Genomic DNA, 16,886 nt, shown 5'->3' with positions numbered 1-16,886 from the left:
CACATCAATCTGTTGGAATTACGAGCAATATGTCTGGCTCTCAAGGCCTTCCTTCTGTCCCTTTGCGGTCTGTCAGTTCAAGTCTTGACGGACAACACTACCGCAGTGTGGTACATCAACAAGCAGGGAGCAGTAGGGTTGTATCTTCTCTGCAGAGAGGCTCTGTGGCTCTGGTCACAGGACCATCGGATCTGCATAGCAGCAAACCATCTGGACGGAGTTCTCAACGTACGTGCGAATAGTCTCAGTCAGCATTTCGCAGCCGATCACGAGTGGCGTCTCCCTCCAGACCTGGTTCTTCGCATCTTCCGGGTGTGGGGATTTCCACAGATAGACCTGTTTGCCACTCCGGAGAACGCACATTGCCCGTCGTTCTGCAGCCTCCAGTATCCAGTGCAGGGAGCTTTTGGGGGACACATTTCAGATGTCTTGGTGCGACCAGTTGCTTTATGCTCTTCCCCTCCATACCCTCGATTCCTCGGGTTCTGAGGAAGATTCACCAAGATCGGGCTGAAGTCATTTTAATATCCCTGGATTGGCCAAGAAGGGTGTGGTACACATACCTTTTCCAACTCTCCCTATGCCCTCCACTTCGTCTCCCTCTCAGGGCAAACCTCCTCTCGCAGGGGCAGGTTCTACACCCCCACCTCCACAGCCTGCACCTACATGCCTGGAGATTGAACGAGGCAATCTGAGTTCCTTTTCTCTCCCCCCAGAAGTGGTGGATGTTATCTTGTCAGCCAGGCGACACTCCACCAAGACCGTCTATGCTAACAGATGGGCAAAATTTGTTGCTTGGTGTGTAGAGAAGCAAATTGATCCCTTAAAGGCCCATTTGTCTGATGTTTTGCTTTTTGCCCTTTCCTTGACACAGAAGGGATGTACAGTTGCGACTGTGAAAGGATATTTATCGGCGCTGTCAGCCTTTCTTTGCCTTCCTGATCAGCCTTCATTTTTAAGGCCCCTATAATTAGTAGATTCTTGAAAAGTTTGACTAACAAGTTTCCTCCCACTCCGTTTCTCATGCCTCAGTGGGATTTGAATATGGTTCTTACTTTTTTAATGGGTTCACCGTTTGAGCCTATGCATTCTTGCCCTTTGAGGCTTTTAGTTTTGAAAACAGTTTTCCTCATAGCTATCACGTCTGCTAGGCATGTGAGTGAACGCCAGGCTCTGTGTGAAACCTCCTTTTACATCCTTTTATGCTGACAAGGTGGTGCTGAGAACCAGGGCGGCTTTCCTTCCTAAAGTTGTCACTCCCTTTCATATGGGGCAATCTATAACACTTATCCTTTTACCCTCCTCCCCATCCTTCTGAGGAGGAGGAAAGACTTCATCGCCTAGATCCAAGAAGAGCTCTGAGTTTTTACATTCAAAGGACAAGAGACTTTCGTATTGATGATCAACTCTTTGTTGAATATGTGGGCAAGATGAAAGGCAAAGCCGTCCACAAGAGAACCGTTTTCAGGTGGATCATTCTTTGCATAAAGATTTGTTATTCACTGGCAAAGAAGATTCCTCCTGACGGTATAAGGGCCCATTCCACCAGGAGTCTCCTACTTTGGCCTTGGCTAGAGGTGTCCCAGTTGCTGAAATTTGTAAGGATGCAATGTGGGCTTCCCTCCACACTTTCGCGAAGTATTATTGCATAGACTCGGAAGTTAGGAGGGACGACCATTTTGCCCGTTCTGTTTTGCAGGATTTATTGGTTTGACTGGTCAGGCACCCACCTCCGAGTGCAGTACTGCTTTGGGATTCTATTCATAAGGTGAGGAATCCATAGGTAGTTGTATACATCAGAAGAACAAGTTACCTACCTTGGGTAACACTTTTTCTGGTGGATACAGTAGCTACCTGTGGATTCCTCACAGTCCCACCTGCCTCCGTGTTGCCTGTCTGGTCATACCTAGACTTCTTTTACTATAATTGTATATACATTTTTGGTGTTTTTTATATAAACAAATATTGTGGTTTATATTTGTATTTGGATTAGTGTGTGTGTGTGTGTGTATATATATATATGTGTGTATATATATATATATATATATATATATATATATATATGTGTGTGTATATATATATGTTCGATGGCATGTGTAGCTGCAGATACACATGCTGTGCACAGTCCGCCGTCTGGTGTTGGGCTCGGAGTGTTACAAGTTGTTTTTCTTCGAAGAAGTCTTTTCGAGTCACAAGACCGAGGGACTCCTCCCACTTCGATTCCATTGCGCATGGGCGTCGACTCCATCTTAGATTGTTTTTTTTCCGCCATCAGGTTCGGACGTGTTCCTTTTCGCTCCGTGTTTCGGGTCGGAAAGTTAGTTAGAATCTCGGAAAAAAACGTCGGTATTGTTTGCGTTCGGTATCGGGTTAGTTAGAACAAATCGACACCGAATTTTGAAGAGCTCCGGTGGCCCTTCGGGTTTTTTCGATCCCCCGTCGGGGCCTGGTCGGCCTGGCCACGTGCGACTTCAAGGCTCATGGAACGGACCCCATTCCGTTTCTGCCCAAAATGCCATCACAAGTATCCGTATACGGATCACCATCTGGTCTGTAACTTGTGCTTGTCCCCCGAGCACAAGGAGGATACTTGTGAAGCCTGTCGAGCGTTTCGGTCGAAGAAGACGCTCAGAGACCGAAGAGCAAGGAGACTACAAATGGCGTCCACGCCGACAGGTCAAGATCGTTTCGAGGAGGAAAAAGAAGCCTTCTCCGTCTGCGAGTCGGAAGAACTCGACGCCGAAGAAACAACCAAAACCGTGAGTAAGACGTCGAAAATCAAGACTCACGAGAAGTCTACAAAAGCCCAGGGGACGCCACCGCCAACAGGCCATGGCTTAACCCGAAAAATAGGTGCCCCATCCAAGGCACCGAAAAAAAGGGCATGCTGGTGTCGAAGTCATCCGACTCCGGTCGAGATACCGCCACATAGCAACCTCGGAGCCGAGACGGCGGCTCCGAGAAACTTCGGCACAGAGACAGCGGCACCAAAGAATTTCGGCACCGAGACACGCCGAAAACAAAGAAGGTTTTTTCGGAGCCTAAAAAGACTTCCGAAAAGGTTTCGGTTCCGAAACAGCCAGCCTCGGAGCCGAAAACTAGTTCCTCTACAGAGGAACAAGGACTAACCTCCCAATTACATCGATTTGGAGAGGAGCTTCAATCTGCAGAGCCTGACTACACACAAAGAAGGCTTCATATTCATGAGGACACAGGGAAGATAACCACTCTTTCCCCCAATCACAATAAAAAGGAAACTTGCCTTTCAACAAAAGGACAAGCAACCACAGGCAAAGGTGGCAAAGAAAACAACCCCACCACCGTCTCCACCACCATCAATACATGCATCACCAGCAACAACTCCACCACTGATGCACTCACCAGCTCATACCACAATGAGTCAGGATGATCCCGATGCATGGGACCTCTACGATGCTCCAGTGTCTGACAATAGCCCAGACTCTTATCCTACAAAACCGTCACCACCTGAGGACAGTACATCCTATACACAGGTGGTCGCAACGGCAGCCGAGTTTCACAATGTGTCCTTACATTCGGAACCAATTGAGGATGACTTTCTCTTTAACACCCTATCCTCCACCCATAGCCAATATCAAAGCCTTCCCATGCTCCCAAGAATGCTTAGACATTCAAAACAAATATTTCAGGATCCAGTTAAAGGCAGAGCCGTAACTCCAAGGGTGGAGAAAAAATATAAGCCACCTCCCACTGATCCAATATATATTACAACACAACTAACACCAGACTCAGTAGTTGTGGGGGCAGCTCGTAAGCCAGCCAACTCTCATACCTCAGGCGACGCACCACCTCCAGACAAGGAGAGCCGCAAATATGATGCTGCGGGAAAAAGGGTTGCAGCACAAGCAGCAAATCAGTGGCGTATCGCCAATTCACAAGCACTTTTGGCAAGATACGACAGGGCTCATTGGGATGAAATGCAACATTTCATCGAACACTTACCCAAGGAGTTCCAAAAAAGAGCGCAACAGATGGTGGAAGAAGGACAAAGTATCTCAAATAATCAGATACGGTCTTCCATGGATGCAGCAGATACAGCTGCAAGGACAATAAACACTGCAGTCACAATAAGAAGGCACGCATGGCTGCGCACTTCTGGGTTCAAACCGGAAATCCAGCAGGCTGTGCTCAATATGCCGTTTAATGAACAGCAATTGTTTGGGCCGGAGGTAGACACTGCCATCGAAAAACTCAAGGACACCGATACAGCCAAAGCCATGGGCGCACTCTACTCCCCGCAGAGCAGAGGCACATTTCGGAAAACACCTTTTAGGGGAGGGTTTCGAGGTCAACCCACAGAAACCACAACCTCACAAACAAGGCCTACCTACCAGGGTCAATATCAGAGGGGAGGTTTTCGGGGGCAATTTAGAGGGGGCCAATTCCCAAAAAATCGAGGGAAAATCCAAGGCCCCAAAACCCCTCAAAATAAGCAGTGACTCACAAGTCACACACCCCCATCACATAACACCTGTGGGGGAAAGACTAAGCCTAAGACTAAGACTAAGCCAATTTTACAAACTTTGGGAGGAAATAACAACAGACACTTGGGTCTTAGCAATTATCCAGCATGGTTATTGCATAGTATTTCGCCAATTCCCTCCAAACGTCCCACCGAGAACACACAATATGTCAAAACAACAAATAGATCTTCTAGGACTAGAAGTTCAAGCATTGCTACAAAAGGACGCAATAGAATTAGTACCAACTCAACAAAAAAACACAGGAGTTTACTCACTGTACTTTCTAATACCCAAAAAGGACAAAACTCTGAGACCAATACTAGATCTCAGAACACTAAATACCTACATAAAATCAGACTACTTTCACATGGTCACGTTACAAGACGTAATACCACTGCTCAAACAGCAAGAGTACATGACAACATTTGATCTAAAAGATGCGTATTTCCATACACCAATACATCCTTCACACAGGAAATACCTAAGGTTCGTATTCCAAGGAATACATTACCAATTCAAAGTGTTGCCATTCGGAATAACAACTGCGCCAAGAGTTTTCACAAAATGCCTGGCAGTAGTAGCTGCACATATCAGAAGGCAGCAAATACATGTGTTCCCGTACTTAGACGACTGGCTAATCAAAACCAACACGCTAAAACAGTGTTCACAGCACACAAAATATGTCATACAAACCCTTCACAGGCTAGGCTTCTCCATCAACTACGCGAAGTCACACCTTCTGCCGTGTCAAACGCAGCAATACTTAGGAGCGACAATCAACACAGCAAAAGGGATTGCCACTCCAAGTCCACAACGGGTTCAAACATTTCACAAAGTAATACAGGCCATGTATCCAACACAAAAGATACAAGTCAGAATGGTAATGAAACTACTAGGCATGATGTCTTCATGCATAGCCATTGTCCCAAACGCAAGGTTGCACATGCGGCCCTTACAACAGTGCCTAGCATCACAATGGTCACAAGCACAGGGTCAACTTCTAGATCTGGTGTTGATAGACCGCCAAACATACATCTCGCTTCTATGGTGGAACAGTACAAATTTCAACCGAGGCCGGCCTTTCCAAGACCCAGTGCCACAATACGTCATAACAACAGATGCTTCCATGAGAGGGTGGGGAGCACACCTCAATCAACACAGCATCCAAGGACAATGGGACATACATCAGAGACAGTTTCACATAAATCACTTGGAAATGTTAGCAGTATTTCTAGCGCTCAAGGCATTTCAACCCATAATAACCCAAAAATACATTCTTGTCAAAACAGACAACATGACAACAACGTATTATCTAAACAAACAAGGAGGGACACACTCGACACAGTTGTGCCTCATAACACAGAAAATATGGCATTGGGCGATTCACAACCACATTCGCCTAATAGCACAATTTATTCCAGGGATTCAGAACCAGTTGGCAGACAATCTCTCTCGAGATCACCAACAAACCCACGAATGGGAAATTCACCCCCAAATACTAAACAATTACTTTCAAATTTGGGGAACACCTCAAATAGATCTATTTGCAACAAAGGAAAACTCAAAATGCCAAAACTTCGCATCCAGATACCCACAAGATCAATCCCAAGGCAATGCTCTATGGATGAACTGGTCAGGGATCTTTGCATACGCTTTTCCCCCTCTCCCTCTCCTTCCATATGTAGTTAACAGGTTGAGTCAAAACAAACTCAAACTCATACTAATAGCACCAACATGGGCAAGGCAACCTTGGTACACAACACTACTAGACCTGTCAGTAGTACCTCATGTCAAACTACCCAACAAACCAGATCTGTTAACACAACACAAACAACAGATCAGACATCCAAATCCAGCATCTTTGAATCTAGCAATTTGGCTCCTGAAATCCTAGAATTCGGACACTTGCACCTCACACAAGAATGTATGGAGGTCATAAAACAAGCTAGGAAACCTACCACTAGACACTGCTACGCAAACAAGTGGAAAAGATTTGTGTATTACTGCCAGACTAATCAAATTCAGCCATTAACCGCATCTCCAAAAGATATAGTTGGATATTTACTACATTTGCAAAAATCAAATCTAGCTTTCTCTTCCATAAAAATACATCTCACCGCAATATCAGCTTACCTACAAATTACTCATTCAACTTCACTATTTAGAATACCAGTCATTAAAGCATTTATGGAAGGCTTAAAGAGAATCATACCACCAAGGACACCACCTGTTCCTTCATGGAACCTCAACATTGTCTTAACAAGACTCATGGGTCCACCTTTCGAGCCCATGCATTCTTGGGAAATGCAATACTTAACGTGGAAAGTTGCATTTTTGATTGCCATCACATCTCTAAGAAGAGTGAGCGAGATTCAAGCATTTACCATACAAGAACCATTTATTCAGATACATAAAAATAAAGTAGTTCTAAGAACAAATCCTAAATTTTTACCAAAGGTTATCTCACCGTTCCACTTAAATCAAACAGTAGAATTACCAGTGTTCTTCCCACAACCAGATTCTGTAGCTGAAAGAGCACTACATACATTAGACATCAAAAGAGCACTAATGTACTACATTGACAGAACGAAACTAATTAGAAAAACAAAACAACTATTTATTGCCTTTCAAAAACCTCATACAGGAAATCCAATTTCAAAACAAGGCATTGCTAGGTGGATAGTTAAGTCTATTCAAACCTGCTATCTTAAAGCAAAAAGAGAGCTGCCTATTACACCAAAGGCACACTCAACCAGAAAGAAAGGGGCTACCATGGCCTTTCTAGGAAATATTCCAATGAACGAAATATGTAAGGCAGCAACATGGTCTACGCCTCATACATTTACCAAGCACTACTGTGTAGATGTGTTAACTGCACAACAAGCCACAGTAGGTCAGGCTGTACTAAGAACATTATTTCAAACTACTTCAACTCCTACAGGCTGAACCACCCCTTTTGGGGAGATAACTGCTTACTAGTTGGTGCACAGCATGTGTATCTGCAGCTACACATGCCATCGAACGGAAAATGTCACTTACCCAGTGTACATCTGTTCGTGGCATGAGTCGCTGCAGATTCACATGCGCCCGCCCGCCTCCCCGGGAGCCTGTAGCCGTTTAGAAGTAGATCTTGAACATTTGTACATTTGTAAATATATTACTTTAACCTTTATTATGTACATACGTATTCATTCCATTGCATGGGCACTATTACTAATATACACAACTCCTACCTCACCCTCTGCGGGGAAAACAATCTAAGATGGAGTCGACGCCCATGCGCAATGGAATCGAAGTGGGAGGAGTCCCTCGGTCTCGTAACTCGAAAAGACTTCTTCGAAGAAAAACAACTTGTAACACTCCGAGCCCAACACCAGACGGCGGACTGTGCACAGCATGTGAATCTGCAGCGACTCATGCCATGAACAGATGTACACTGGGTAAGTGACATTTTCCATATATATATATGTGTATATATATGTGTGTATATATATGTATATATATATATATATATATATATGTATATATATATATTTTGTTCTTGTGAAGTCGGTATTCACCTGTTTGCCTTGAAGGCACGTAAAAAATTGTGAAACTGACGTCAGCACGCTGGCGGCGAGGACTTCCAAGTCCAGGTCACTTGCAAGTATCTCTCCAATGAAAAAGGCTCAGACTGAAGGCTTGAGCTCATGCAGTCCCAAATGAACTTTACAAACCCAACACGACGTTGAAAATTATGCTGCAGAGTACTTCTTAGTACCGAACTACTCGGAGCGTATTCAGTCTTTCAAAGCCAAATCTCCCAAAATGTTTAGGCGGCCATGAGACTACTCTTTTCACTCTATTTCGTTGTACCCCATGTCAACCCAGTAGTTGGATTGCTGCTGGAGCCAAAGCCCTAGCCTTAAGGCAGCCAAAGTCACCAGTGCCGTTAGCCACTGAGACACCTGCACCATCAGCCACTAGTTAAGGATTTCAAGCCCTGCAAGGCAGGGAGATGCAGGTGAAGTGGGCTGTGAGAAGGCAGAAGCGAGGTGGCAGCGTGGGTGGTGTAAGCGGTACGAGGTGGCCACTATCATTGACGCACACCTGACAGCTGTTGTTCAGCGATGTATAGTGCGTGGGCAAGACCCCCTACGTAGGAGACTTTCACTGCTGAACTGCAATTTCCAGGAACCAGTTGGGCACTGGAGGTGGCCCGTGTAAGTGGAGGACACCTGACAGCTGTTATTCAGCACTATATGGTGCGTCCACAAGACCTATTGCATGTGTTGTGTGTGTGCCACCCCTCGGCCAAGGGCAGAGCCATCCTGCACCAGCCACCGTCAGGAAGAGAAAGGGCAGGGACACCCCGTAGTTCTGTTTAGGGGCATTTGCAAGACTGGTAAGAGTTCACCATGCCCTGCCATTGAGGTCCCTGCTTTTGTCTTGTGGCCAGACTTTTTTGTTTATTGGGCTGAAAAGAGCAAAGCTCTGTTGTTAGCAACCTGGATGATCAATTGTTAAGGATTCGCAAGCCGATTTGTCTGTTAGGTGGTCTGAAGTGGAACGCTTCTCCTGATTGCTGGTGTGAGGCCAAAGGCGGTGCACCAAATCTTTTGGTAGTCTTAAGTATTTGAACAATATTTGCCTGAATTTGTGGCAGAGTGTATTGGTTATGAGTTTCCCTTACTCCTGTAATAAAATCACAGTGGATCTAGCTACTCAGGTTTTGAGCTCTTGTTCGGGTCTGTTGCACTCCTTTGTTTGTGTCCTGAAGGAACCGTTTCTGCTCTTCAGTACCCTGTTGCTTATTGCTCTGTGATTTACCTTGCACTAGTGTTCTAGTGCAGTTATAGTCTGCAGACATTTACATGTGGGTATAACCGGAAAGAGGAAAGTGGAGGCACATAACGTGACGGACAAACAACCCAGAAGACATAATACAATTTTGTCCTTCTTAAATAACACAGAAATCACTAGTGTGGAAGAGCAACTTATTGAAACCCAATAGGCAACAGACTCCCTAACAGTAGTAGAAGAACATATTCCAAAGGGCCCTGCAGCTGCCCTACCGGGCCAAACACAGCCTCCCTCCTATATTCATACTCATCCAGACCTCAGTGAGGATCAGGTGAAATCTATGACTTGCAAGGTCATGTTGTAAGTCAGAGAGTAACTAGATTTAGCGGGGAGGGAGGCATGGTGAAGAAAAAATATAAAAGACAGATATCTTCTCGATTCCAGATTTCTGGTAAACAAAATGCCTTCAGTTAGCTTTACCAGAGATCTGTATGACACAGTAATTCCTCCTAAATATGGAAAGTAAAATCTTAGTTTGATGCCCTTAATATGAGACTTGTTAACCCTGAGGAATTTGTAGGAATTTGAGGAAAAGTGGTGGGGACTTTACGAGACAAGATGGCAGCCTCTGTATTGAAGGGGTGCTCCTCAGCAATCCCGTCTTATGGTCCCAGCACCCTCTATCTAGCAACTAGGAATTTAATTTACCTCTTAGACTAAATCAGGGTGGGGGGGGGGGGGGTTCCTAGGCTCTTGACAGTAGCACACATGATTTTACTGTCCTCGTCTGCATTAGTGGCCCCCAGGTATCATCAAGGAGGGTATCAAATGGGAGGGAAGTGGGCAAATCCCCTTTGAATCACTGTACTAGACACCAGGAGGTACCCAGATTGAGGAAAGACATGAAAGTACCGGGTAGAGTTCACCTGGGCTTTCCCCTCTGTTATGTCATCATCCAACTTCCTCTGGCGTGTACGCTTCATGTTCTGGCTCTGGCCAATGTGCCACCTTTAAAACAAGTTGAATCTGAATCTTACTAGCAAGTTACAAATAAGGTGGTATATTGGGTAAAAGGGAGGCTCCCTAACCTCATTAGCCAGTGGTTGTTTGAGGAATATAATGATAACAAGAGCAGGGTGGATTGGGAATACCCCAAAGGTTTATGAAGGGGATTGTATTGTGGTAAATATTTCTAATGTTCACAGGGTAGGCTCTATTCTGAATAATCAATGACTAACCCAGCCACCCTAGCAGAAACTTAGTGCTACCATTGGATTTCTTTCTCAACCCCCCTCTGTCAGAGGATGACTAATTTGGCCCAGAGGCAGGTGTCTGTTCACAATATATGCCATCCCCAGAGACAACCTATACCGTTTAGTACTCGCTTTGAGTGGCTTGAATGTTTAAAACTGGCTGGGTTGCTGGCCACATTGAGGGTGTTACAACTATTGAATTGTAACATAGCAGTTGTGCAGGGGAAATTGAGGGACCTAGATTGGATTAAGATTTTCAATCGCCATTACATTATCAGCCTACAGGAAACCTGGAACTCCAAAGGGAAGGTACACTTGGATGGTAATGCATTCTTTAGTATCAAGAGGATTCCATCTTTGAGGAGACAAGCTAGAGGGGGGCTTGTTTTTTAACTTAAACTGGATTTGGAATGCAAGCCTAAAGTGATTCCCTCCAACTCCCCTGTTTTTATCGTTGTTTTGTTGTCTTTTGAGTAACTTTAGTTTCTCCAGCATTGGATCTTTCATAGATTCACATGCTTGAATCATCCCCGTCGTCGAGGTGGGAGCCTCACGGTAAACTTAAATATATAAAAAGCAGTAAGTCAGTAAAAATAAAACCAGTAGGCCCTAGTAGGCCTCATAGGGTATTTTACAGTCTATCCACTTTGTTTTGTGAAAAGACCCAAACTTGAGTATCAACCAATCAGGATTCAGCCCCTCCCAAACACTCCCAACAGAGGCTGAATTCCCTCAGATTTTCTACCGCACGTCGTGTGAAGGGAGTCTCCCTGAGCTCTGCTCAGTTTTTTTCCTATTTTCTGACTGAAGATTGTTTTTTCTCTCAGGAAACTAGTTACAACTTTACTATGTCTGAAAAGGCAAAGAAGGGTCTGTTCAGAGACTGTGACAACTGTGGGAAGAAGAGACTACATATTGATGACCCCCACAAGAAGTGTATTTACTGCCTTCATCCAGACCATAAGGTGAGAGACTGCAAAATCTGTCGCACCTTTAGTCAAAAAACCCTCAAAGACCGAGAGGGTAGACTTCTCTTATGGCTGCAAAAACAGAAAGCCTTAGAGCATCCTTCATCAGACAGCGAAGAGTCACCACAAACCTCTCGCCCTCAGAAAAGAACAGGTGAGAGAGATAGAGGTGCGGATGAACCACCAAGAAAAATGCACAAAAAGACTAAACAAGTCTTAACTGAAGAGGCAGTTAAACATGGACCAAAAAAGGTTCATTCAGAACCTACTACGCCGTTACACCGGAAAAGCACCTCAAAGAAACCATCCCTGTCTCTGTCACCACAAAAAGAGACAGAAAAACTCTTTTTGGTGAAAAAACAACCGTCGACGACCGCCCCGTCGACGACAGTGTCGACGGTAACAGCGACCACGGTATCGTCGACGTTCACAACACCATCCTCACCGATGATTATGACGTCGTCGCCTTTGTCATCGACGACGATTATTACTGCAAAAATCTTCAAAAGAGCTTCGTCGGCAACCACATCGTCGACAGCGGAGGCCTCCTGGGTTCACAAATCATCCAGGGCACTCCCATCTACGCAAACTACGTCGGCGAAGCGACCGTCGTCGCTAAAATACCCGTCGACGAAGGGACCGTCGACTAAGGACCCATTGACAAAGACGCAGTCATGGACGGAAGCGTCGACGAGAGACCCGTCGACGACAGTACCGTCGACGAGGGAGCCGTCGACGAGGGAACCGTCGACGAGGGAACCGTCGATGATGGATCCGACGATCACCACAGCATTAACAGTTTACAAACCTTTGGACATTTCACCAGATCATTCCTCATACCATCATGAGGACTCCACCAGATTCTTACCCCTTTCCCTTATTAATATAGGGGACAAGCCATCTGACATTTTGCCGATACATACATCACCAAGTAAGGTGCTGCCATACCCACCACAACATCTTTTAGACGATGATGATGATGAGGATCAAGGAATGTTTGGGACAGCTAGTAGCCCGTCCCAACTAAATGTCAAATGTCAAGAGTTTGATGAAGAAGAGGATCAACATTACCAGCATAGTTATGCTTCAACATCTTATCCACAGGCAAACCAACCATCGCCTCTAGCTATGCCTAGCACATTTGTGACAGATTTACAACATATGTTGAAGGACTACTACAAAAGGTTCCCACCGTCAACTCAGTCCACGCCACCTAGACCTCAGAGTTACCAGCAAGCTCAAACTACTAATGTTTCCGAAACGCCACAGGCTAGTAGACCTGTAACTAGCCAAGCTCCGGAAGCTTACCTCTCGTCGGACGACGAAAGGGAAGAGGGCGAGCTAGCAGATTCAGCGGCTAGTGAATGGGACGACTATCTCGTTCCCACACCATCTCCACCTCCAGCAGCTCCAGTGGATTCTCCTCCAGAAGACATAGGAGGTTTCCATAATATCATAGAGAGAGCGGCGAAACGTTTTGGCCTGGCAATTGTTTCCCATGAAACTGAGTGTTTTTTGTATGACTTTAAAGAGCCATCAAAGAGATCTGTAAGAGCCATACCGATTGTGGATTTCTTATGGCAGGAGGGTTTGAAGGCAATGAAAAACCCGGCAACAGTGCCTTCGCAAATGCCAAGGCTAGAGAAAAAATACAAGGCCCCAGATGATTCTCCGGCCTGTTTAGTCTCACAGCCGAAACCTGACTCGGTTATATCACAGGCGGCTCAACGACGATCCAAAAACCCCTCTACACCTATTGCGTCTCCCCCAGATAAAGAGGGAAGGAGACTAGACAATATTGGTAAGAAATTCTCCTCGGTTGCTGCAGTAACGGTCAAGGCGGCCAATTCCCTTGCCATCCTGGGAAGGTACGATCGCCAGATGTGGGCAGACATGTCCGCTTTTGTAGATTCACTGCCAGAAGATCTCAAGGTGGAGGCTAAAAAGGTCTTGCAGGAGGGAGAAAGGGTTTCCGCAGAGATAATAGACAGTGCAATAGATATTTCCCTCACTGGTTTTCGACAATTAGCTGGAGCAGCAGTCCTGCGCAGACAAGGGTGGCTTAAAGCTACTTCATTCAGACCAGAAGTCCAGACTCGTGTTCTCGACATGCCCTTCGATGGAGAGAGTTTGTTTGGCAAACATGTCGATGATATGCTGCAGGCTATCAAGACGGATACCGATACAGCTAAATCCCTAGGTACCCTGCAATATAAAAAACTACCTTTTCGTGGAGCAAGGGGTAGAGGTAATTACTCCTTTCGAGGTGGATACCAGCAATACAGGTCACAATATCCATCTTCCTCCACAGGACCAGGACATCAGCACCATCAACAACAACAGCATTATCGATTACCACCAGCCGCAGCGTACAAACATCCGGCTAGAGGAAGAGGAGCTGCCCGAGCAAGAGATACAGGCAGAAAGCAATGACCAGAGGATACTCTCAACACCTCCCCAATCAATATTGAAGGTCGGAGGTCGCATCAATTCTTATTTCCCCAAGTGGAAGGCTATAACATCGGACAGATGGGTACTAGATGTGGTGACCAGAGGTCATACTCTAGAATTCATCCAAACACCACCGAGTGTCCCTCCATCGGGTACACCGCCTCTGAGGTTGAGCCAACTTCTCAGGGAAGTAAGGATAATGCTAACAAAAGGAGCAATAGAACCAGTCCCTTTATCTCAAAGGAACAAAGGATTCTACTCCCGGTTTTTCCTTCTCAAGAAACCCTCAGGAGACTGGTGCCCCATCCTGGACTTGAGAGCACTAAACAAGTTTCTAAAGAAGCAATCATTCAGGATGGTAACGTTGCAGGATGTCCTGCGTCTCTTAAACACGGGCGATTGGATGGCATCCCTAGACCTCCAGGATGCTTATTTTCATATCCCCATATATCGCAACCATCGCACATTTTTAAGGTTCAGGGTAGGAAGTATGCACCTCCAATTCCGGGTTCTACCATTCGGTCTCAAATCAGCCCGCAGAATCTTCACAAAAATGCTAGCTCCAGTAGCAGCACATCTTCGCCAGGCAGGTATCCAGGTCTTCCCTTACCTGGACGACTGGCTTATAAAGGCACCCTCAAAATTCCAAGTAACAAATCATATTTCCTATTGCCTTCAATTGTTACACAGCCTGGGGTTTGTAGTCAACTACCAGAAATCTCAGATATACCCCAAACAAGAATTGAGTTTCTTGGGAGCAATTTTTGACACAGTACGCAGCAAAGCGTACCCATCACACGAGAGGAAACAAAAGTTAACCTCGTTGGCAGACAACCTATCCAGAAAAAAGTTCGTTTCAGTCTGCATCTACAAATCATTGCTCGGAATGATATCATCGTGCATTCCGCTAGTCCCAGATTGCAGGCTCCATATGCGACCCCTGCAAGAGCAATTGGACATACAATGGACACAGGTCCTCGGCTCCTTCGAAGACAAGATTCGCATAACGCCTCTAATGAAGAACACTATGAGGTGGTGGGCGACTCCAACCAATTTCTCAAAAGGGCTGTCTTTTCTTCTTCAAACACCAAGTTACATAGTAACAACGGTTGCCTCTCTCGAAGGATGGGGTGCACACTGCCAGGACCTGCAAATCAGCGGAATCTGGAATCAGCAAGAGAGCCAGCTCCACATCAATTATCTAGAACTCAAAGCAATACACTTAGCTCTAAAAGCTTTCTTGCCAAAGATACAATGTTCAAGCGTCTTAATCCGGACGGACAACATGACCAGCATGTTTTATCTAAACAAGCAAGGAGGCACAAGATCCCTACAACTCTCGCAGCTAGCCCAACAAATTTGGACATGGGCCATCAAACACAATATCTCACTAAAAGCGGAGCATGTGCCAGGACAGATCAATGTTCTAGCAGACACCTTGAGCAGGACAGTGATTCCTTATCACGAGTGGGAGCTAGACCAGAAAACTCTCAATGGCCTGTTTCTATTATGGGGAAAACCAAACTTAGACCTATTTGCCACTCTCGAGAACAAGAAATGCCAGTTCTACGCAAGTTGGCTTCCCCAAAAAGATTCGTGGGGGAATGCGTTTTCGATGAGATGGTCAGGAGTTTATGCCTACGCTTTTCCTCCGATCCCGCTCATTCCGAGAGTCATCAGAAAAATCAAGACGGAGGGGTGTCGACTTCTACTCATAGCTCCCAGATGGCCCAGACAAATATGTTATACGGAGCTCCTCATGCTCTCCGAACGACCACATCTACCACTCAGACAGAGTCCGACTCTTTTAACGATGCACCAGGGACAAGTCACACACCCACATCCGTCGTCTCTTCATTTGTCGGCTTGGCTCCTGAACACAATGAATACTTAAATCTAAAAATTTCCCCAGAGTGTAGAGACATCTTAGCAAAAGCTAGAGCTGACACTACCAACAAAACCTATAGACTTAAATGGAAACGGTTTTGTGTTTGGTGTGCAGCGGAAAATATACATCCTTTATCTTCTACTCCGGAACAGATACTTCCATATCTCCTGCTCCTGGCAAAATCAGGACTTGCATATTCTTCCATAAGGGTACATCTGGCAGCAATCTCCAGATACCGCAGATCACCAGATAGACTCTCTTTGTGTTCCACAAGAATTGTCAAACAATTTATGAAGGGCCTTTTTCGGGTCTTCCCGCCAATTAGGAAACCCCCGCCTCTATGGTCATTGAATGTTGTGTTGATGCAACTCATGAAAGCTCCTTTTGAGCCGATCCACAAAGCTGACCTAAAATTCCTCGCATGGAAAACAGCGTTACTGTTAGCTCTTACTTCGGCAAAAAGAGTCAGTGACATTCAGGCGTTCACCATCAAACAGCCATTCCTCCAGTTTACAAACTCAGGTGTCATCCTGCGGACAAATCCTAAATTCATTCCGAAAGTTCCCTCAACATTTCATTTAAATGAACCAATCATCTTAAAAACGTTTTTTCCAAATCCGCAAACAGTGGCGGAAAAAACATTACATTCTCTCGATATTAAAAGATGCTTAAAGTTTTATCTACAGAAAACTCAGACCATCCGCCAGTCGGATCAATTATTTGTAGCATTCGGCGGAACAAAGAAGGGACACGCGGTGTCCAAACAGACTTTAGCAAGATGGATTGGCCTGGCGATTCAATTCTGCCATTCAAAAGCAGGAAAGCCGCTCCATACCAGGGTGAGAGCCCACTCTACAAGATCGGTAGCCACTTCAGCTGCACTCTTTGCAGGTGTACCACTACATAGCATCTGTAGAGCAGCAACATGGTCCAGCCAACACACATTTACAAGACATTACTGTCTAGAGGAGACTAACCAGGTCGATACAGCAGTGGGACAAGCAGTGCTGAGGCATCTATTTCGTTAAGGTGAGCCTCTTAC

At 45.5% G+C, this 16,886-nt stretch overlaps 1 protein-coding gene across 1 annotated transcript in view; it reads left to right on the top strand.

Annotated features, from left to right (window-relative positions):
• Nucleotides 1-16,886, top strand: part of LOC138292459 (myomegalin-like) — a 1,643,599-nt gene that overhangs the window by 260,456 nt on the left and 1,366,257 nt on the right. The window lies entirely within an intron of this gene.

The sequence above is a fragment of the Pleurodeles waltl genome, chromosome 4_2 (genome assembly GCF_031143425.1).
Source record: "Pleurodeles waltl isolate 20211129_DDA chromosome 4_2, aPleWal1.hap1.20221129, whole genome shotgun sequence".
NCBI lineage: Eukaryota > Metazoa > Chordata > Amphibia > Caudata > Salamandridae > Pleurodeles > Pleurodeles waltl.
This window is presented reverse-complemented; position numbering and strand designations above follow the sequence as displayed.